A 23,064-nucleotide genomic window follows, 5' to 3' on the forward strand; every position below is an offset into this window, starting at 1 on the left:
AGTAATGAAGCGTTTGTTTTTAACCTATGAATACCACTGATTTATTTTAAATTGTGGGGAATTGAAAAAGCTGAGTTTGGAACTGTAGTGGGTTCTCTACTTTCTTAGAGTCCCATAACTCAAACCACAGTCTAGAGGTGAAGTAGTTTAGAACCTTAACACTAAAGTAGAAAGTCAGACTCTTTGCCTGTCCACACCCCACATTTTCTCAGGGAATGTAGGCAGAATCCATCTTATTTTCTTACCTCAGTGTCTTAAACTAGAGCTTCTGGAAATCTCAGAATGCTGTGTTATTCCCACCACATGGAAGAAGCTTAACAAGTGATTGTGGAAAGAATGAATGAATGAATGAATGTATACTCAAAATACCTCAAGAAAGTCCTATGTAAAAAATTAATAGAACCTATAAAAGGACTACTAAGTATGCCATACTTTAAGAAGATTTAGTTGTTTTGGTTGAGGTTAATACAGTTGATAGATCTATTCTATGGAGTATTATTAATTAAGGTTTAAGATTTCTTGTTGCCTTGAAACAAAGTATATGATGTATTAACATACTTTTTTAGATATGAAAAATGAGGTAATTTATGATGTTTAATGGTGATGTTTGTGGCAGTTCTGTTTGTATTTGACTACATGTAACTAAAGCCCAACCATAATGTTTAAACAAATATAAAGTTTATTTTTTACAATACGACAGGAAGTCTAGAGGTAGGCAGGTCGTTGTTGGCACGGTGGCTCTGCACGCTCATCAAAGGCAGCTTCTTTCAGTTGTTCCAGTCCTTCGCCTTTAGCGTGTGGTTTTTGTCTTCATTCTTGCAAGATGGATGCTACATCTTTAAGCATCATTTTCATATTTCAGAGAGAAAGCAGGTGAGAAGGCCAAAGTGCAAAAGCTGCATTCCATCTAAGTCTATTTCTGTTCATCAGGAAAACAGTAGCTTCAGTCAAAGAATAAAAGGTTTTGTAAAAATGATGAATTCTTTTGTAATTTTAAAATAATTAAAATTGGAAACCAATTGATTTCTAGTCAGCATGGTGTTTTTTTAAATATTAGGGATAAATCATGTAAGCTTGAGTCTAAATCTTGACCTGGATACATTACTTAACTTCTCAATTTCCCCATTTAAAAAATGTAAATAATAGTGTTTATCTCACAGCGTCTCCGTGAGAATGAAATGAAAGGATATATGTAAAAACACCTGCCATTACACCTGGAACATGCTAAATCTTAAAGAAATATTTCTCCCTCCAACCTGTACATATTCTGCTTCCCACGTGCCCATCATCAAATTTTCGTATTATAAAAAAGACTTTTGAAGACTGCTGTGAGGAAGGACTGAGGGACTAGGAGCTGGACTACTCTACGTGTAGACATAAATACACTGACATAGGAAATAATACAAGAAACTTGTATACGTCCTCTGAAAGCCCATCCCCGTGTAACGGCACCTTTACAAGAATTCGAGTCTAGAGATTAAGAACTATGAAATACTAGGAGGAGAGAGATTTTTGTATACCCTTTCTTTTGGTGTCTCTTTTCACAGAAGGGGAACCTTGGCCTAGGGCAGTTAAATTGCTCACCTGAAGTCTCATAGTGGTAAACAGCAGAATTAGAACTAAAACCTAGGTATAAATTCTCTGTCTTGTGTTCTTTTCTCCATCAATTGTCATCATCATTAAAGCAGCTAAACTTATCATGCTATGTGTGAAGTACTATTGTAAGCACTTACAAATGTTAAGTCACTCAGTATATTATATTGCACCATAATATAGTATATAATAGACACATGGACTTCATAAACCTAATCAGCCCGTGATTTTTCTTCTTCCACTACCAGTAAGGGACTGGACCTGACTTCCTGTCAATAGTGATTGGAAATAGGGAGAGAGGTAGGAAGGCCTTCTACATTTTTTTAGTCTACCTTTTCAAAAAGTCTTTTCTCCTTCAGAGTTGCCTTTGGTGCATACTTTAACAATTCTCTACTTTCAGTTTTTATGTGACTTATGTTTGTCAAAATTTTTGTTCTGATTATCCAGAACCATCTTATGGAGAGGCCAGATGACCATAGTTGTAGGGAAAAGAACAGGATTTTCCTTTGTTAAATGATAAGATCAGTTACTTTCCTTCTATGAAAATGACCTGTCTGCTTACTAGTTCTTTTTTTTGTTTTCTTTTGTAGCAGAAAAAGATGCCCTTGAAACCAATATCTATAAGAGAGTGAATAGTCCACATCAGGCTATACTTGGCTGCAACTGGTTGTGGGCTTACGCAATCAATAACAGCTACTTGTGAGGTTTTTTTAAGCTATTACTGAGATTTTTAGGGGGGCCTTGAGGACACTTTCCCTAAGTTTTAGTAGCATTTGGCTTATTGTCTTTCCAGATTTTCCTACATTATTCAGAAATTTATAAATATAATTTCTTCCATCAAATAACACAATAAAAAGTAGCTGGGCTTTAAAATCTTAATAGAAAATACAAAAAATAGGAGAATTTGTGAGTATGGGTGTTTTCATTGGGGAAAAAGTAGAAAACCATGACTCTGTGCTAATAATAAACATAATATAAATGAATGGATGAATGCATATATATATAAATGCATACATATATGAATAGGGGAGAAAGCTGTGGTCTTACTTTTAATAGAATGCTGAGTGTCAGCTCTTGGGAGACAGTTGTGGATCTCTTGAATCTCTGTACATCTTGCGAGCAGAGGCATTGACTGTGTTTGTTTCAGACCATCTTTTCAAGACTATTTGTGTAGTCAACAGCTTTGCAAGGTAGAGAGAATGTCTCCTGCCAGAGAAAAAAGCAGATGTACTTCCAGCTTTAGAAGATCAAGATAGTGTTTTTCTATGGAACAAAGATATTTGGGTTCCATAAGCCTAGGATTCCTCTCCTTTAAAGCAAACTGCTTTAGTATTATATTTGTATATTTAGTTATTTAGTAGTATATTTGTGTGGTCTTAAAGTATCTCCTCAAAATTTCTTATTAATAACAAGACAAAAGTTGTAACTGGACACTGTCTTTACCAGGTGATCAAAATTAACATAACAGTTCTTCAGTTGTGTCAGATAGACAGTGTATGCCTCTGAATGAGATGCCCTGAGAGAGATAGAGCATTACTTATGTAGTATTCTGACCTGGAGTGTGTAACCTGAATCTAATTTATGAGGAAGCATCCCAGAAACCCAAAATGAGGAGCACTCTATTATGAAAGAAAAAAAGAAAGAAAGAGAGAGAGAGACAAGGTATTTCAAAAATGTCAGTCATAAAAGATAAAGAAAAGCTGAGGAACTGTTTCAGATTAAAGGAAGCTAAAGAGGTAGGACAGCTCAATGCAATGCAGTGTCCTAGGCTGAGGATTGGCAAACATCTTCTCTAAGGGACCTGACAGTAAATATTTTAGGCTTTGTGGGCCATGGGGTCCCTGTCACAACTACTGAGGTTTGCTGTTGTAGCTCAAAAGCAGCCAGAAACAATATGTCAATGAATCAATGTGGTTGTATTCCAGTCAAACTTTATTTACATAACAAACAGGTAATGGGATGAATTTGACCCATCCCGGGGTTGCTGACCCCTGTCCTAGATTGAATCCTGTACTTGAGGGAAAATATGCTATAAAGGACATTTTTGGGTCCATTGACAAAATTGGAATGTGGACAATAGATTAAGAAAATGTTAAATTTTCTGAAGTTGATAACTATTCTGTTGTTATATGAGAAATTATTCTTATTCTCAGGAAACACACAATAGTGTATTTAGGAGTAAAGACATCTGATATATGTAACATACTTTTAAATGGCTAAGGAAAATATATATGTAGAAAGAGAGCAAATGGTAAAGGAGTGGGGCAGAATATTAACAATAGGTGAAGCTGAGTAAAGAGTACATGGGTGTTTTTTGCATACTATTCTTACAGTTTTCCTGTAAATGGAAATTATTTCCAAGTAAAAGGTTAAAAGAGTCTGTGTGTTTGTATGTGAATTTATATGTGTACATATGGCCTATAGGGAGAGAAAAATGTAAAAAATTTTGTAGCTCCTTTCCACTCCCTTGATAGATACCGATAAAAAAAGAGAAATTAACCAAAACATGAATCGAAAATGAAAATCTGTGATTGATGTAAGAAGGGAAGCCAGCAGACATCATCCTTGGCCTAATCTGAATGCACTTAGTAACCACGCGGCTGTAGTCTAGGGGCCAGAGGTTTTAGTGCGGTCTAAAAACGACGGTGGGAGCCACATTTTCCAGACTGCGAAACACAGGGTACCTTGTTTAGTCAGCACAGTTTAGGTCAAATGTGGTTATGAAAAACAGATGAATTCTGGTGATCAAGTTGTACTTTGACAAATATTCCATTGTTTGAACATGCAGTAATTTCTGAAAAATGTGAAGCAGCCTGGACTGCAGAGATTGAGTTCTCTCTTCTCAACTCCCTTGCCTGCTCACAAAGGTCTTGTCATCGTGGGGAGTAGAAATAACAGGGCAGAAGAAGTATGTTAGATGCTTACCCACCCCGCCTTTTTTTTTCTGTTCTTTGCTCTACTGGCAAATCGAGCAATTCTGGGCAGGCTGTTTTGTCAGCTGGAGGTCTTGTACTACTCTAGGCTTAGGGGACAGCTTTTGTGTTTCAGTTTTGTGGGTAGTGGTGTGTTCTAATGAATTAGATAACTGAGTTTATCCCATTAATAGCAAAATAGTTTAAAGGTTTCCTTAAGGAAACCTTATATACAGGTTTAGTGAGATATTATTATATTTCACTGGCTTCTCTGGCCGTGAGCTGAGAGTCCTTATTTCATCCATTGTCTACTCTTAGCTGAAGAGGCTCACCCATGGAGCTTTGTTCCTATAACTTAAGAACTGCAGTAATAGCTTAGCAGGCCAGAGATACCAGTTTCAGAGAACTTCACCTAGAGTCAAGTCCTCTTTGACGGCTTATTTTCCCATTTATATGCTTGTGTTGTACTTTTTTTGTTGCTTCAGGATTTTGTCTCACTTTACTCACTTTGTTCATTTTCTATTCAATAAATATATGTTGCATACTTATTGTATGCAGAGAACATGGTCCATCCTTCTGCCTTTGAGTAGAATTTCTGTTCTGGGTGATTAGGCTTGTGCTGTCCAAAATGGTAGCCACCAGCCATATGTGGCTTTTGAGCGCTTGAAACATGGATAGTCCAAGATGTGTGTAAGTCTAAAATATGCATCAGATTTCAAAGGCTTGTTACCAAGAAAGGAATGTAAAATATTTCCTTAATAATTTTCTAATTGATTTCATATTGAAACGACAATATTTTGGATATATTGGGTTAAATAAAATATATTATTAAATTTTATGTCACCTGTTTTTTACTTTTTTTATTGTGGCTTCTAGATAATTTAAAAATTGCATATATGGCTAACATATGTGGCTTGCATTATATTTCTGTCGATCATTGCTGCTCATCAAATATGAATTAATATATATGAACCCTGAGTATTTTTTCCCTTCTCTCTTATGATGAAGAGATCCTGGTCGTTTCTTGTATTAGTATGTTTAATGTTTTTCTATAAAACAGTATCGGCCGTGATTATTACACTCTCTTTTTTTTCCTTTCAATTTTGATCTTGGTCAGTACAACTAAAAAGACACTATTAGTTCTTGTCAAATTGATATACCATTTCTAAATAAATTTAGAACCTTGGTGAATTACCCCAAAATCTTGATGGTAGTGTGCTTACGAATTCTGCCAGAGCTTTTATATGAGTTACTAAAACCTTAAGGAAAGTCTTCATTGTTTTTGTTTTGTTTTTTTAATTGTTCTAGCTACAGGAAAGTGAGGTCATGGTAGTTGCATAATATGATGGGTTGTAAAAATATGAAAGAAAGAAGACTTCATCTCGAATCTTGAACATTTAGTCATTTATAAAATTATAAATAAATACAAAATGATGCAGTACATGTTTAACGCTTATTTGTGAAGATTACCTTTTGTGCTGAAATTTACAGTGCATTCTGCTCTGAGGAGACTAGACTGGGAAAAAATTTGTGGTGACTTCCTGGCTGTATCTTTTGGAAATGTTGGTCCTTTCATGCCCTGGGAAGGCTGCCAAGATATAAGGATTGCAGTGTCCTACAGATGGCTTTGTTTTTTAGAAGCTTGAAGCTAAGTCTTCGTTGTATACATTACAATGTATATATACTGGTGTTGGACCTCTGCAAATGATTGTAGCAATCTTAACATCTTTTGTCATCATAGTTCCATGGTTTAGATTTAGTTTGTCTTTCATTACGTAGGGTCACATTTGGTATTGGTGGCATGTATGTATTTGAGAACGGTTTTGATCTCTCTGAGTCTCAGTAGTGTTAGATACTTTTCAGGGCTGTGGGAGCTTCTGTGACTTGAGGCCCCAGCAGGGAGCAGACCTGATGAAGAAGGAAGTTGTGGACAACTTTAAGGGAGGGGAGAAACAAACTCCTGCTGTATAGCTGCTTAAGCAGGAGGGAGAAGCATGGTTTTTAGCCAAGAAGAATCATATACATCTGGTCAAGTTCAGCTCTATAATAGGAAACCAGAATGGGAAACATCATCCTTTTTTCTTTCATTCTTTTTTGTTACCCAGCGTTGACACATTTTTGCAGTGGCCTTCTTGGGAAAAAGACCAGTCAGTCTGAGAATATTGTTTTACTGTGTCTTATACATTGAGGAGAGACAAAGAAGTAGGAGACATATTCTCACATTCAAGAAAAATTGACATCAATAAGACACGAGATGACTACCAATATATATGGAAGTTTCTTAATTTGGTAAGAGGCTTCCATGAAAGAGCCACAGCAAATATCATACTTAATGAAAAAACTTGAGAAGGACTCCTAATAAAGTCAGGAAGAAGACAAGACAAATACTAGGACAAAGATGCCCAACACTACCCATCGTGTTCATTATTCCCAAGGTCCTAGGCAGAGGGGAAAAAAAATAAAAAAGCAAAGAAGATAGGTTAAAAAAAATTGCACAACATACACAGTATCATTTCTTTAAATCAATTATATCCATCAAGAAAGTACGACTGAAAATAAATAAACCTGTTGATAAGTTATATAGAAATTAACCTAAAAAATGTATAAGGCCTTTGTGGGGAAAATTTAAAAATTCTATAAAGGACATATAGGAAGTACTGAATAAATGAAGAGAGAGAGAATCTTTTAATAGATAGAATGTCTGAACATTGTAAAATTTCTCCCCAATTTAATGTAAAATCAATGAAATTTAAATAACAATTCCAGTAGGAAGTTTGTGGTAACGTGACAGCTCTTTTTGAATTCATCCAAAGTTGCTATGCTGTATAGGCTAGTGGCTTGCTGTCAAGACTTGAGGCCACATTGTGGTGGTCCATACCCCACAAGACTCTCCTTTATTTCTTAAAGGATGTGAGGATGTTTATTTTGGCATTGTTTCTGGTAGCAAATAGTGAAGGCAATCTAGGTATTTATCACTGGGGGACTGGACGAGTAAAATTGGTGTTTACATATGATTGAATGTAATGTGCAACATAAACCAAGCAATTGTGAATGATGAACAATATTTATTTATAACAATATCTAAAGATTTCAGAAATATGGTGCTGAGGGATCAAAGTAAGAAATGGTACAGTTGATAGCTCAATATCATTTATATAAATTAAAGCAAACCCATAAAATAACACTGCACATACTTATTTCAAAGACATTTTTATATAAATAAATGTAAAAGGTTCATCTGAATGGCATGTCTTTTATATATTAGAATGGGTACCTGCGTTGATAAGGGGAATGGGATTAGGAATGGGGCATAACAGAGGAAAAATCAAAATGTATATTACATACTTCAACAGTGTGTCTTGAACTGAGATAGTATTATAAAATCGATTCTTTGCAAATAATGCCCTAATAAAAATGCTGTTTTGCCTGAATGTCGCATTATCAGAGAAACTCCATTAGCATTCGTCAAAAGGCTCCCGGGAATTTGCTGTAGCCCTACCTCTACCCTGAAAATCTTGACAGAATTGCCACAAAACATGGGTTGAAGAATTGATGAAAAAGTAGTAGTTCTTGGGGCCAGCCCCATGGCCGAGTGGTTAAGCTCGCACGCTCTGCTTCCATGGCTCAGGGTTTGCTGGTTTGGATCCTGGGTGCGGGCATGGCACCACTCGTCAGGCCATGCTGAGGCGGCGTCCCACATGCCACAACAAGAAGGACCCACAACTAAAAATACACGACTAGGTACTGGGGGGCTTTGGGAGAAAAAGGGAAAAATAAAATATTTAAAAAAACAAAAAGTAGTAGTTCTTTTTAAGGTCTTGGATGTACATATATGGCAGGCCACACACGGTGGTTTTTCTTATTTGTTATGGAGAACCAAAATGGAAAAGACTGATTTTTACAGCAAGGAGTATGTACACATCAAGTGTCCCTTAAGTGAATTTTGGTTACCGTACATTCTTTAAAGGTTACTTTTCAAGGAAAACAACTACACCAAAAAACTAAGTAACTAATGCTTTAGTACAACTATACCTTATTCATTCAACAAATCTTATTGCAGGTAGATTTTATTCTATACAGGTGGGTTTCAAACCAGTTAGCACTCTAGACTCCCAAGAGATGCATCAGGGGCTCCCTGCTTGGGAATAAGAAAGGGGTCCTTGCTGAAAATCTCGGCACCTTTGTAAACGTGAAGGACATTGAGAAGGTCCTTGTTCTTAAGGAGGGAAAGAAATGTAAATGATGTGATTAGCAACTTTTCCCTTTTCATTTTAAGCTTAACATGTCTAATCAATCGGTGAAACACATTCCTTCATTAAAACAATTTTGATGGAAGTTTCCTGAAACCACACTAGGCCTGTCTACCTCCCCTGAAGTTTAGTGTGACTTAGTCTTAAAAGTCTGATTTGAAGGAGTGGAGAGTTTCAGAAGGGAACCTTCATCCATTCTTGGAGGAGAAAAAAAAAGCTACCCATATCAGGTTGCTGGAAGAAGAGTCTATGGAACTAGACAGAAAAATCTGCATAGAAAACAGTGGTGTAGTAGAAATAGTATGAGCTGGTGTCAGACAAGTGTGTCCTGCTATTAATGAACTTTGTAACTTTGGCTTTCAGTATCCTTACAAGGATGGAAAAATGTACTTTAAAGAGTTATTGAGAAGAATAAATGAGATAAGACTGGCTTTCTAAAGTACATGGTAGGTGTTGTGATTGCTCAATATATATTAATTCTTTGTAATAAGTATTTCTTCTTAAAGCCTGTGTAAGCTTGCCTCTTCTCCCTCAGCGAATCTCAAATCCAACCCCTGCCTCTTCAAGACTCTTGGGTAAAGTTTATTTTCACAAAGTACGTAGTTAAAATATATCATCTTTAAGAGAAATTTTTACTGTATGCTTTTTAAAACCTGAAGCACAGATTATCTGTTTTCCATTTTCTTTTTAAAATATAATTACAAATATTTGTTTCCTTGTGGCTTCTATGAAATAGCCTTTGTGAAAATGGCAAGCACAGAGGATCCAGTTTAATTTTTAGTGCTATGTCTATCTCCTCCTCAAACAATTCTTGAAAGTATGAAAGTAGAAAAGGATCAAACTATAACCCTCATTAGCAGGCAGGATAGTTTTTGTCTTTTTTCTCCCTTACGGTTTTAGCTCTAGCCCTAAGGTATTCTGTAGTCCACATCCCAAACTGCTGAGTCTTTTCAAAAGTTTAGGAACTTCATGTTTTTTCCACAGCAGTTTCGTGCACACTTTATCTCATTTGATCCTCACATCCACATACCAGTCTGACATAAGCAGGTTTTATAGTGAGCATCTTATGTTGACTTGGTGGTTGAGGAAATTGAGGTTCAGTGAGATTAATTGATCTGCCCAGTGGATCACAGAGCTAGTGACTGGCAAAACCAGGAGCCAAGCCTGATTTTATGAGTCATATTTGAAACCTCTTTTTACTTCCCTGTGTCGTTAATGTTCCTGTTGCAGGGGCAAATGCTGTGCAGTAAGTAAGACTTTTTCCATAACGATGCATTCTGAAGACATTACTAAAAAATAAATACATTGGCATATTTTTCATTAATAGCTGGTCTTTGAAGTTCGAGGAGACAGAACTGTTTATAAAATTTTTAATTAACAAAGCAATGCTCTTGGTAGTTTCTGGAAAGAACTACATTGAAAATAAGTAATGCCTTACCTTTTAATATTGGCAAAGACCTGGAAATCAGGTATAAGGGCTTCGAGAAAGACAATCACATAAAACACATTGGTTTGGGCTTAGAAAAATGACTGAGGTAGAGAGAGAAGATGGACAAAATATGTTTAATAGCTTGCTCCTTAGATTGGGAGTGTTCCCTTGTGAGGAACTCTGATAAGGTGTTAGTGTTGTCGTGCAAGGTCTCTTTGGGCCTGTCAGGGCTCTGCAACTGCTATGTAAAATTTCAGCCGTGCCGGGATACTTCTCTACTACCTAGTTCATCCTAAGGGTTTACTTTTAATAAGAAATTACCCTGTGCTCTTTTCTCTGCTCTTCACTCTAGACCTGGCTTGGGAAAATCAAGAGGGGAGGGGCAGGTGCTAACACTGATGTTTTAAAAGGATCACTGCCAGCACTAAGTTAGGCAGAGCCAAAGTCATTCTGGACTAGTCTTAGGGTAGATCATCCTCCCTTCAGTTGCCAAATATCCCTTTGTAATGCCAGGTTATTGTGCAGTTTGTTCCAGGATAAGGCTGCATTTGGGCCCTTCCATTCAGAAAAGAGCAAAAATTTCCCCTCTTTCCAGGCATAGCTTTAATACTCTCTTCAGGGAGACTTTTGGATATTTGGCTATTTCAAAAGACCTTTTGTTGAAAGTTTCTACTATGCAAGTTGTCTTCTGTTGCCTGAAATCATCCCATGTAGTTATTGTAGAGTTGCATACTTGGTATTTCCAGGGAGGACTCATCAGATAGCCAGCCACCCTGTCTTTACTCAGAAGTGGTAGATGACAGGGTCAACAAAGTCTCAGTTTTATGGTCACCTTACTGCTACCAGAACAGTGAATTCCTTTCCAGGTGCCAGTGCTGTTAACTCTAACCCTCTCTAACTCTAGGCGTAGCACAGGAACCACTTTTATTCTCACCTATCAGCTTCGGACAAAGCACTTTTTTTTCCTCTTCTTGTGTTCTTTATCTTGGCATCTGGCAGTTTCTGTACTAATCATTCCACCATTGTCTGCTCTAGGCTCTTTCAGCCCTGACCTGGTGAGATCAGTCAGTGGACACTGTGATGCCTTTGATAAAAGGGAACTAAGGAAATACCTTTATTTTTTTCCTAAATATCATTGTTCATTGTTTAAAAAAAAAATGTAGAAAAATTTGAAGAAACAAAATTACTCATAATTCCACCACAATTTTGGTCTGCTTCCTTGTAGATGTTATCCTCTGGACATATTTGATATACTTTTTACAAAAATTTAATTATACTACGTGCATTTCTTCATAATTTGCTTTCCCTCCCTTAACATATACCATATCACAAATATCTGTTGATGTCAGTAAATGTGGACTCAACATTACTGTTTTTCTTTCCACTATATAGGTTTACTTAATCCAGTGTTGTTGGAATTAATCATGGTGATGATGAAGATGATGGTGATGATGATGGCTATCATTTGTTGAGTACTTACTGTATGCTGGCTTAATATTATATGCTCTGCATACATTGTCTTATTTAATCCTCATAGCAACCCTGACAAGTATAAATATTAGTATCTCTATTTTGCGGGTGAGGCAATTGAGACTTAGAGAGACTAAATAAATTGCTTAAGATCACAAAGTTAGGTGTAAGCCAGGGTTCTATCTTATGCTATTAGAATCTGAACCCAAGTTCTTTCAGTTGTGCACATTGTAAACATTTTCTTTTTTTTGGTCACAGATCTGATTATCACTTTAGGTGAAATTGTTAAAGTGAACTAAAGACCATACCCATTTTAAGCTTCCTAATACCTAACCTCTTCAGAGAAGCCATAACAATTTGCATTCCTTAGAAAAGGAATTTAGGAGTGCAATTTTACCATTTTCAGAAATATTTGGTGTTGTCTTTTTTTCTTTTGCTAATGTGGTAGGCCAAAAAAAATGGTACATTGTGAATTTCATTTGCATTTTTAAAATCACTATTGATTGTGGACATTTTTCTAATGTTTATGGGCCACTCATTTCTTTTTTGTATGTTCATGGAATGTTTATATTTTATTCAGATAAATAAATACTTCTTTATCTGATATGTTTGTTTATGATATTTTCTTAGTTTATTTGCTTTTTAATTTTGTTTCTTTTGTTTTGATTTGTAAAAATTATGAAATTTCTTTGTGAACCAATCTGTCACTTTACTATATTTTTAAAGTTTAACTTGCACATTTTAACATGTGTAACTTAAGTGTGTAACTTCATGGGTTCTAACATATGTATACACTTGTGTAAGTACTACCCAGATCAGGAAATAGAACATTTCTGTCTTCCAAGGAAGGTCCCTTTTGCCCATTTCCAGTCGTTATTAGCCTTCTTCACCCCTGATAATGTAAACTTTTCTGATTTCTATCACCATAGGTTAGTCTTGGCTGTTCTTGAACTTCATATATGTGTAATCATATAGCATGAGCTCTTTTGTGTCTAGCTTCTTTCCCTCAACATAGTTCTTGAGATCCATGCATGTTGTTACATGTATCACTAGTTTGTCCCGTTTTATTGTGGAGTAGTTTTCCATTTTATGAATATTGATGGACATTTGAGTTGTTTCTAGTTTGGGGCTTATAATGAATCAAGCTACTGTGACATTCTTATATAGTTATTTTTAATGGACCTAGATGTTCTTTTCTCTTGAGAAAATATCTAGGACTGGGATATTCTAGATATCTTTTTGTTATTTCTAGATTTCCTTTGGAGTCAGATAATATACCCTGTAGATTTCAACACTTGGAAATTTATAGAGATTTTCTTTTTAGTCTAGCATATGGTATAATTTGGTAAATGTCTAATGTGCAGTTGAAGAGAATGTATATTCTGCAGTTGTTAAAGTGTCTATAAGTGACAATTTGATTTGCTAGTATTTTAAGATTTGGTTCTAACAGTATGTAGAGAAAATATGTAAGATAATTATATTGTAAATGGAGAATAGTAAAGATGTAAAGAGAAGTAAAATTTCTGTCCTTCCCTAGAACTGGCAACATGATGATGCCAGTAGCCTTTCATAAGTTATGTGTATATAATGTGGTACCTAGAGTAACCACCAAAAATATTTTACAAAGAGACACACTCCAAAACAGTATAGATAAATAAAAATGGGATTCTAAATAATATTCAAGTAACCCTCAGGTCAGGAAGAATAAACTAAAAACAACAAGAAGAAACATAAAACAAAAAATAAAATGAAAGACATAAGCCCTAACATATAAATAATTGCATTGAATGTAAATTATCTAAATACTCCAATAAAAAGCAGATATTTGCAGAGTGTATTAACAAACATGACCCAACTATATGCTGTCTATAAGAAAATCACTTCAAATATAATGATACAGCCAGATTGAAAGTAAAAAAGATGAGCAAAAGAGGACATCATGAAAACTGTGATCACAGAAAAGTAGAATTGGCAATATTAAATCAATGAAGTAGATGCCAGAACAAAAAAATTACCAGAGACAGAGCTACATTACATAATGGTGAAAGAATCAATCCAGCAAGGATGTATAATCCTAGATGAGTATACTTCAAACAACAGAGCTGCTAAATTATGAGGTAAAAACTGATAGAACTGAAAGGAGAAACAGATAAATCCACAATTAAAGTCTGAGACTTCAAAACCCCTTTTTCAATAATTGATAGAACAACTAGACAGAAAATTGTCAAGGGTATAGAAGAACTCAACAATACCGTCAACCAACAAGAAGATAAATAGACATTTATAGAGCACTGTGCATGATGCATTCTTTTAAAGCATCCACAAAATGTATACCAAGTTAGACTGTATTCTGGGCCATAAAATAAGTCTTAAAATTTGAATCACATACAGACCTCAATGAAATCAGACTAGAAATCAATAACAGAACTATAACAGGAAAATCTGCAAATATTTTGAAATTAAATAACGTACTTCTGTATAATGTCTAGGTTGAAGAAGTCTTGAAGTAAAAATATATATTGAACTGAAGGAAAATGAAAATTTTGGGGACACAGCTAAAGCAGTGTCGAGAGGGAAATTTATAGCACTAAATTGCATACATTAGAAAAGAGGAACAGAGTCCAGCCCAGTGGTGCAGCAGTTAAGTGTGCACATTCTGCTTCAGCAGCCCGGGGTTCGCTGGTTCAGATCCCAGGTGTGGACCTGGCACCACTTGTCAAGTCATGCTGTGGTAGGTGTCCCACATATAAAGTAGAGGAAGATGGGCAAGCATGTGAGCTCAGGGCCAGTCTTCCTCAGCAAAAAGAGGAGGATTGGCAGCAGATGTTAGCTCAGGGCTAATCTTCCTAAAAAAAAAAAAAAGAAAAGAGGAACAGTCTGAGGACAATAATGTAAAATCTAATCTCAAAAACTTAGAAAAAGAAAGTCAAAATAAACCCAAAGCAAGCAGAATGAAGGAAATTATAATAATAAAAGCAGAAATCGATGAAACTGGAAAGAGGAAAACAGAGAAAATCAAAGAAACAAAGAGCTGGCTTTTTAAAAAAACTGGTAAAATGACTAACCTTTAGCAAGACCAGTGAAGCAAAAAAGAGAGAAGAAATAAATTATCAATATCCGGACTAAAACAGGGGATATTAAGGATATCACTGTAGACACTACAGATACCAAAAGGATGATAAAGGAATACCATGAACAGCTCTACACATGTAAATTTGACAACTTAATCAAACATGGACCAATTCCTTGAAAAATGCTAACTGCCACAATCACCTAAGATGAAATTGATAATTTGACTACCTCTGTGATTATGAAGGAAATTGAATTCATAATTTAAAAACTCTCCCGTTAAATTTCCAGGCCCAAGCAATTTCATTGGAGAATTTTACCAAAAATTTATAGAAGAATTAACACCAATTCTACATGGTCTCTTCCTTAATGTAGAAGTAGAGGGAGTGATTTCCAGTTCATTTTATGAAGCTAGTAATACCCTGATACCAAAACCAGAGAAAGATAGTACAAACAAGAAAACTACAGACTAATCTCTTTCATGAATATAGACGTACAATTTCTTAACAAAATATTACTAAGCAGAATTTAGTAATAGGTAAAGAGAATATATGACCAAGTAAGTTTTATTTCAGGGATGTAAGGCTGGTTTAATATTTAAAAACCAATCAATGTAATCCACCACATTAATAAGCTAAAGAAGAAGAATCATATAATCATATCAATTGACGCAGAAAAAAGCATTTGACAAAATTCAGACCCACACATGATGTACAAAAACCCACCCCAGGTAGATAAAGAATATATAGAAAAACCTACAGCCAACTTTATATTTAAGGGTGAAAGACTGAATGATTTCCCCCTAGAATCAGGATCAAAGCAAAAAAATCTGCTCTTAGGACACTTCTTCAGCATAGTGCTGGAAGTTCTAGTCAGTGCAGTAAGACAAGAAAAGGAGGTAAATGGCATACAGATTGAAAAGGAAAAAATATAACCATCCCTATTTGCAAATAACACCATTGTTTATCTTGAAAATTGCAAAAGCAATTCAACAACTGGTGCTGGAATAATTGGACACCCATAAATCAAGAAAGTGAACCTTGGGTGACTTCTCACATTTTATACAAAGAATAACTCAAAATGGATCATGACTTATATGTAAAATGCAAAACTATAGAACTTTTAGGAAAAAATAGGAGAAAATCCTTAGAATCTAGGAGTAGGCAAAGAATTCTTAGACTTTACTCCACAAGCAATCACCATAAAAGAAAAAAAATTGATAAATTGGACCTCATCAAATGAAACACTTTTGCTCTGCGAAAGACCCTGTTAAGAAAATGAAAAGACAACCTACAGAGTGGGAGAAAATATCTATAAACTGCACATCCAACAAAGGAGTAGTATCTAGGGCGACGGCCTCGTGGCATAGTGGTTAAGTTCACGTGTTCTTCTTCGGCACCCAGACTTCACAGGTTCAGATCCCAGGCGTGGATCTAGCACCACTCATCAAGCCATGCTGTGGCGGCATCCCACATAAAATAGAGGAAGATTGGCATAGATGTTAGCTTAGTGACAGTCTTCCTCAAGCAAAAAAAGAGGAAGGTTGGCAATAGATGTTTGCTCAGGGCCAATGTTCCTCACACACACACACACAAAAAGTGGGGCTGGCCCAGTGGTGCAGTGATTAAGTTTGCATGTTCTGCTTCGGCCACCTGGGGTTCGTCAGTTTGGATCCCGGGTACAAACCTGTGCATTGCTTGTCAATCCATGCTGTGGTAGGCATCCCACATATCAAGTAGAGGAAGATGGACACAAATGTTAGCTTAGGGCCAATCTTCCTCAGCAAAAAGAGGAGGATTGGTGGCAGATGTTAGCTCAGGGCTAATCTTTCTCAAAAGAAAAAAAAAAGAAAGAAAGAAAAAGAGTAGTATCTAGAATATATAAAGGCTTTTCAAAACTCAAGAATATTGGGGCTGGCCTCATGGCTGAGTGGTTAAAGTTCTGCATGCTCCACTTTGGCGGCCCAGGTTAGTGGGTTTGGATCCCAGGCATGGACCTGCTCCACTAATTGGCCATGCTGTGGAGGCATCTCACATACAGAATAGAGGTAGATTGGCACGCATGTTAGCTCAGGGCTAATCTTCCTTAAGGAAAAACAAAAAAGGAAGATTGGCAGCTGATATTAGCTCAGGGCAAATCTTCCTCACCAAAAAAATCCCCCAAAAAACAAGAATAAAAAATCAAACAATCTAGTTAGGAGATAGGCATAAGAGGAGAAGAAACAGTTCACCAAGGCAGATGTACAGATGGCAAATAAGCATACAAAAACATCTTTTGTTCTGCATCATTAAGCATTAGAAGAATTCAAATTAAAGCCACAATGAGCTATCACTACACTCCTATCAGAATGATGACACCAAATGCCAGGGAGGGTGCTGGTGGGAATATAAAATGGTACAGTTACTCTGGAAAACAGTTTGGCAGTTTCTTAAAAAACTAGCCATGCAACTATCATGTCATCCAGAAATTGCACTCCTGGGCATTGATCCCAGAGAAGTGGAAACTTAGTTCAGGTATTTTCTACACATGAATGTTGATAGCAGCTTTAATCTTAATAGCTCCAAACTAGAAACAACCCTGATGTTTTTAGTGTGTGAATGTAGGTAAATGGTTAAACAAACTTTGGCCCGTTTATACCATCCCATGGAGTATTACTCAGCAACATAAAGGGAAAGGAACGATCTGTTGATATATGTAACAGCCTGGATGATACTCCAGGGATTTATGGTGAGTGAAATAAGCCAGTCTCAAAAGGTCATATACTGTAAAATTCCAACTATGTAACATTCTTAAAATGACAAAATTATAGAAATGGAGAACAGGTTCGTTCTTGCCAAAAGTTAAGTAGAGGGTAGAAATGGAGAGAAGTGGGTTTGGCTATAAAAAGGAAACTTGAAGGATCCTTGTAGTTTTGGAAAGGTGCACGTTGATTGTATCGGTGTCAGTGTCCTGGTTGTGATTCTGTGCTGTATGTTTCTAAGGGGTTTACTGTTGGAGAATGGGGAAAGGCATGTGGCATCTGTCTCTATTATTTCGTATAACTGCATGTGAATCTCCAATTCTCTTGTAATACAAAGTTTAATTGAAAAAATTGGTATTGGAGAGAATTTTTTTCAACTTTTAATTTCCTTTTTTTCTCTTAACCTGTATTCTTACATTTTTTACAAAGTGTCAACCTAATATGTTCACTTTGCCTATTTTTAGATATTCTGCCTATTTTTCTGAACATCCAAAGTTCGATATAACAGATTTCTTCTTTTTTAGATTCTAAATGTCCGTTTCTGTACAATATCTGTTAATGGGAGAAAAAGAGCATAGATTTATTTATACAGAATTTCCCCAGTCCTCACTTAACTACATAAAGGGCTATTTTTGGGGGCCTGTGTGGCAAATTTGATTTTGAAATGCAGGGAGCATCCATGTGTCTTTAATAAAACAGCCATTACATACATTTATATATCATAAAAATAACATGTATAGCTCTTTCAGTTTATAAAGTACTTTGACTGAACCTCAGATTTTGTGATTTTCCTGCCGTTGACTTCCTTTATATACATGGGAAGTCACTTAAAAGCTATATGCCTAGTTCTTTTTGTATAAAATCTTATACTATATCCTCTGTTAAGCCAGTACTTTCTGTTCTGAGGACTACTAACAATGTCCTATTGCTGTCATCTCCGTGAGGTGATTGGGTGTAACAACTGTGACATGATGATATTATTTTTATTTACATTTTTAGATGCCATATTTTCCTATTAGCTCTTTAGTAATTGTTCAGAGGTCCTATTCATTTTGGCAACATGAAACAGATTAAGAGATTTGTCTGGGGAATTTTAAACTTCCAAATTGTGAAGCACTTTAGCAGTTTAAAACATTGACAGGTGTGAATTAGAAGAGATTTCCTTGAAAACTGGCAGATGAGGGGCTGGTCTGGTGGCACAGTGGTTAAGTTAGCACGTTCTGCTTCGGTGGCCCGGGGTTCACTGTTTCGGATCCTGGGTGCGGACATGGCACTGCTTGTCAAGCCATGCTGTGGCAGGCGTCCCACATATAAAGTGGAGGAAGATGGGCATGGATGTTAGCTCAGGGCCAGTCTTCCTCAGCAAAAAGAGGAGGATTGGCAGTAGATGTTAGCTCAGGGCTAATCTTTCCCCTCTGCCCCCCAAAAAATAAAACTTGGCAGATGTGAAATTGGGCAATTTGGAAATCTACCAACTTTGGGAAGAGTGCTTTGGAGAAAATGCAGAAAACCTAATTTTTTCACTCTAATTAAAGGTATGACTCTCCTTGCTTGTCATGTGTAGACACTCAATTCTCTAAGAATTTTTGGTGTTCTATTTTTGGGCAATTAATTTGGTTTATTTCTTTGCTCACATATTTTTACTAGTCCTTGGTATTGGTACTGTAGGGGACCACTCAATAAAATGTTGGACTTGGGGGGCTATCATTTAAGTCATAGTGCCTTTTTTCTTTCTTTCTTACTTTTTTTTTTCCTTTTGGTGAGGAAGATTGGCCCTGAGCTAACATCTGTTGCCAATCTTCCGCTTTTTTGCTTGAGAAAGATTGTCGCTGAGCTAACATCTGTGCCAATCCTCCTCTATTTGTTTTGTGGGATGCCCCCATAGCATGGCTTGATGAGCAGTATGTGTGTGGGTCTGTGCCCAGGATCTGAACTGGCAGACCCTGGACCACTGAAGTGGAGCATGCGAACTTAACCACTATGTCACTGGGCTGGCCCCATAGTGCCTTTTTTCTTAATAGTAAAATAACTTGCATTCCAATGATTTTATTTTAAAAGCTGTTTCACATATTAAAATTCTCTTGCTTATTGTCTACACATTGATTAATCATGTCATGATTATATTATTATCATATTACGATATGTAATTTGCACATTCTGTGCAGGTAATTCATGTTAGGGTTCCCCTAACAAAAGGGACACTTATCTTAAAAGTGAAATCCAAATCTTTCCCTGATCAATTACCCTAATCATAGAGGAAGTCTGGGTTTTTGTTCTAGCCAGGTAGGTAGGTTGTAATTTTAACCAGTTTTGTTTGCTAAGCATGATTAAGACACTGTTCCCTTTGAGGTTTACCCTTTCGCTTCTAAGGTACAACTGTTTATCATCTTGGGTCAAAGGTTATAAAAAGTAGTCATCAATTAAAGCTTTATTGGTTGTAATTGGTAATGCTATGAAAGGAGCCAGCCAAACTGAATCTGATAATAAAAGACTCTTTGTTAAAATATTTAATAAATTAACACTCTCTCTTGGAAGGGGGAAGCTAATTACAAAGCCCAAGATTGTTAATCATAATGTTTACTTTCTTCAAAAGCACAGACTCAACTACTCCATAATCATTAGACGTTAGATTTCTTTCTTTTTCTTTTTTTAAATCCTGCAGACTCTGTCATTCCCGGAGGGGATGTTCTTTCCTATGGCTCAGGCTTGGGATACGGCACAAGGAGGAAATGCCAAGACAAACATAAGTTATAAGGAACATCTTAAAAATAAACAGAACTCTGTTAGAACGTCAGACTGCCTTTGCTGTCTTCAAAAAGGGTCAGAAGTTTATGTAGATTTATTCTGTAGGCTAATTGAGTGCTATCAAGAATTTAGGGCATTTGGAAAGCAATTTTTTTTTCAATAATACATTATCTACTAGAGCAACTATCCTTTCCCCATACATAGGGTTTTTTTTTTTTTTGAGTATTCTGACAGTGTTATGGCTCTTGAATTTTAGACATTTTTTCAAAGCCATAATCTAGGTAAGCGAAGCTGTGATACATACCACCTCCACGACTCTTGAATGACCTTGCAATGGGAACTCTCTGAATGGGCTTTTACATCTGGGAATCGAATGTTTCTAGATTTAAGCAATAGGGGGCATCTTGGGTTTGTTCTTTACACATGTTTCTGTAGTCTGATCTTTAGGGCAGTTCTAATGAAGGAAAATCTGCTTTGGGCCTGCTGTGTAAATTAGCCATATGGTGAAGTGTAATATCCCGCTGAACATCATTATGGGGCCCTATGAAAAGTGCTCCCCTTTTCACATGGAAGCAAATTAAAATGGCCCTTTCAGGGTTTTTTGTTTTTTTTTTTTAAAACTCTGAGTAAACCTGTCTTCACTTGGATGCCGAGACAGTTAAAAGGGAGTTCTCCAGCTGCAGTCAGGGTGGTGAAATTACAGGCTTTGCCCAAGACCAAATGGAAATATTGCTTCCTGTAGGCAAAGCCGGAAGAACAATGGTGTGTGCTTCCCTCCTTCCATTTCCCTCCCTTGTGCTTTGTGTACTCGTCCTTAGCAGCTTCTCCATCCAGAGGTGAACTTTCTGTTATTGTGGTGGATGAGGAGGACTTAGTCCATTCTCCAGTAGACCTCAGGGCCTCTCCCCCAGGGAAGACTGGGAGAGCTGAGGTGGTGGATGAAGAGCTGTTTAGCCAAATAATGGCACGTAAAATTTAATGAAGAGGATAGCAGGTCTATCCCTCTTTAGGTATTAGGTAGACATACTGCCCATATGAAGTAGTATTGTACCAGCGTAAGTTTTTTTCTTTCTTCTCCAAAACTAGACATGTAGATGTCGTTAATGTTTGAAAGCGTGGGGCTCGGTAATTGTATGAAGTGTTCAGGGTGTTTGTGTGCAAGTCTCCTACAATGTTCCCTTTTATGATGGAAAAGAAATCCATGGAAAGGTCTTTCATTTGGCCTTCTCTGCCTTCCTCAAGAGCAAGGATCACATGATCCTGACTACTTTGATTACTGGTGCATATTTGTAACCTATACCAGCTAAAATTTGACTTTGAGTTTTGGTAGCAGTAAATTTTACCAGTTTTACAGACAAAAACAAAAAGCCTCACCCATTTGACCACATTCAGTGCCAATACTGTATATGTTTCCTATGTTTATAGCCAGACAAGTGTCTAGACACATGGAGGATTCAAAGTTGTCACTTGTGTTTTATTTTTAATTTTAAACATTTATTCAATGCCCACATTGGTTCCAGCATTTGTATGACAGTTTATAGCATGTGTTTCAAGAAAGGGAGTTGGAATAGTGTTGTGCAGTAAAAGTGGATCATACTAAATTATGATGTTTGAGAAAAGATTTTTGCATGCAAAGTTCAGTGAAAAGAGTATGTACAATATGATCCTATTTATATATGTGTATCTATGTGTATGTGAAATATCTGTCTATTTAGAATAGAAAAAACATCTGTAAGGGAGAACACCAAAGAGTAAACAGTAGTTATCTCCAGGTGATGGGACTATGAATGACTTTTATTTTCTCTCTTTTCCTGATCTACATTGTCTGATTTTTCTAAAAGTAATGTATCTTAATTTTGTAATTAGTAATTTAAAAACAGATAGACAATATAGAAAATACAGCTAAAAGCAAAAGGTTAAAACAAAAACAATTACTATTTCCAGCATAGCCTGAGAAGTGAGCTATTTCCTGATAAAATCTAGTGCTAGGATTAATGATTAGACTTAGGGACTTGACAATGGCTTTTGGAGTATTTTACTGTTAGCATACTTCTCCAAGTATATCATATAATATGATATAATATTTAAATTAAATATGAATTTAGAAAAGAAGGCATTCAGTTAATTGAAGAAGAGGTTAACAAGCCTGGAGAATATTTCTTTCTCTTGTTTGTTTAGCATTAAGGAAAAATTCAATTTGCCCTGTGATCCGTTATCTCTTCTTGTATAGTTGCTCCATAAGGGAATGACAAGAAATCTGTTGTGGAGATTTCATTATAATAATATAAACTCTAGTATTTAGGTTAAATTTCAAATGGGATGTACACATTTAACATAGAAAATATTAAGCAAAGCCTTTTTTGGCTTCTAAGTCTTTCTTAACTTTTACTAAAATGCTTTAGATGCATAAAAGTCTGAAAACTTACAACACCATTGATAAATAAGGTTGATATGTTTGAATTTGAATAAAGTTTTCTTTAACTTGAAAGCTGGTTAAATGGATTGAGAAATCCAATTGTTGGGTGATGTGTTTTGCTACCATAAACGGAGCAAACGTTAAAAGTTAGAGGGCACTTTATCCGTTTTCCATGTATGCCTTCTGGCTTGAAAATGCAACCCTGGATTGTTGAATACATTGGTTGTCTACCCCTGTCCTGCATGGATTCTCCCTTTTAAGGCCGTCAGAGTGTGGTGTGAGAGTGAAAGAGGGACTTTTGGTAGCAGGACAGTTCATACTGTGCTGGAGAGTACTCAATAGTGCTGTTCAAGAGCACAGATAGGAAGACCCTATATTATTGTGGTTTTCATTCCCTTTAAGAAGTTCAGAGAGCTAAACACTCAGAATTGTGTGGTGGG

At 36.3% G+C, this 23,064-nt stretch overlaps 1 protein-coding gene and 1 long non-coding RNA gene across 7 annotated transcripts in view; both read left to right on the plus strand.

Moving 5' to 3' along the window:
- Positions 1-23,064, plus strand: part of EXOC6B (exocyst complex component 6B) — a 579,159-nt gene that overhangs the window by 261,836 nt on the left and 294,259 nt on the right. The gene's annotated exons all lie outside the window — the stretch shown is intronic.
- Positions 9,118-12,258, plus strand: LOC139075529 (uncharacterized). The gene is made up of 2 exons (XR_011525984.1): positions 9,118-9,201; positions 11,577-12,258. It is a non-coding gene; the product is annotated as an uncharacterized lncRNA (long non-coding RNA).

Source organism: Equus przewalskii, chromosome 14, assembly GCF_037783145.1.
Source record: "Equus przewalskii isolate Varuska chromosome 14, EquPr2, whole genome shotgun sequence".
NCBI lineage: Eukaryota > Metazoa > Chordata > Mammalia > Perissodactyla > Equidae > Equus > Equus przewalskii.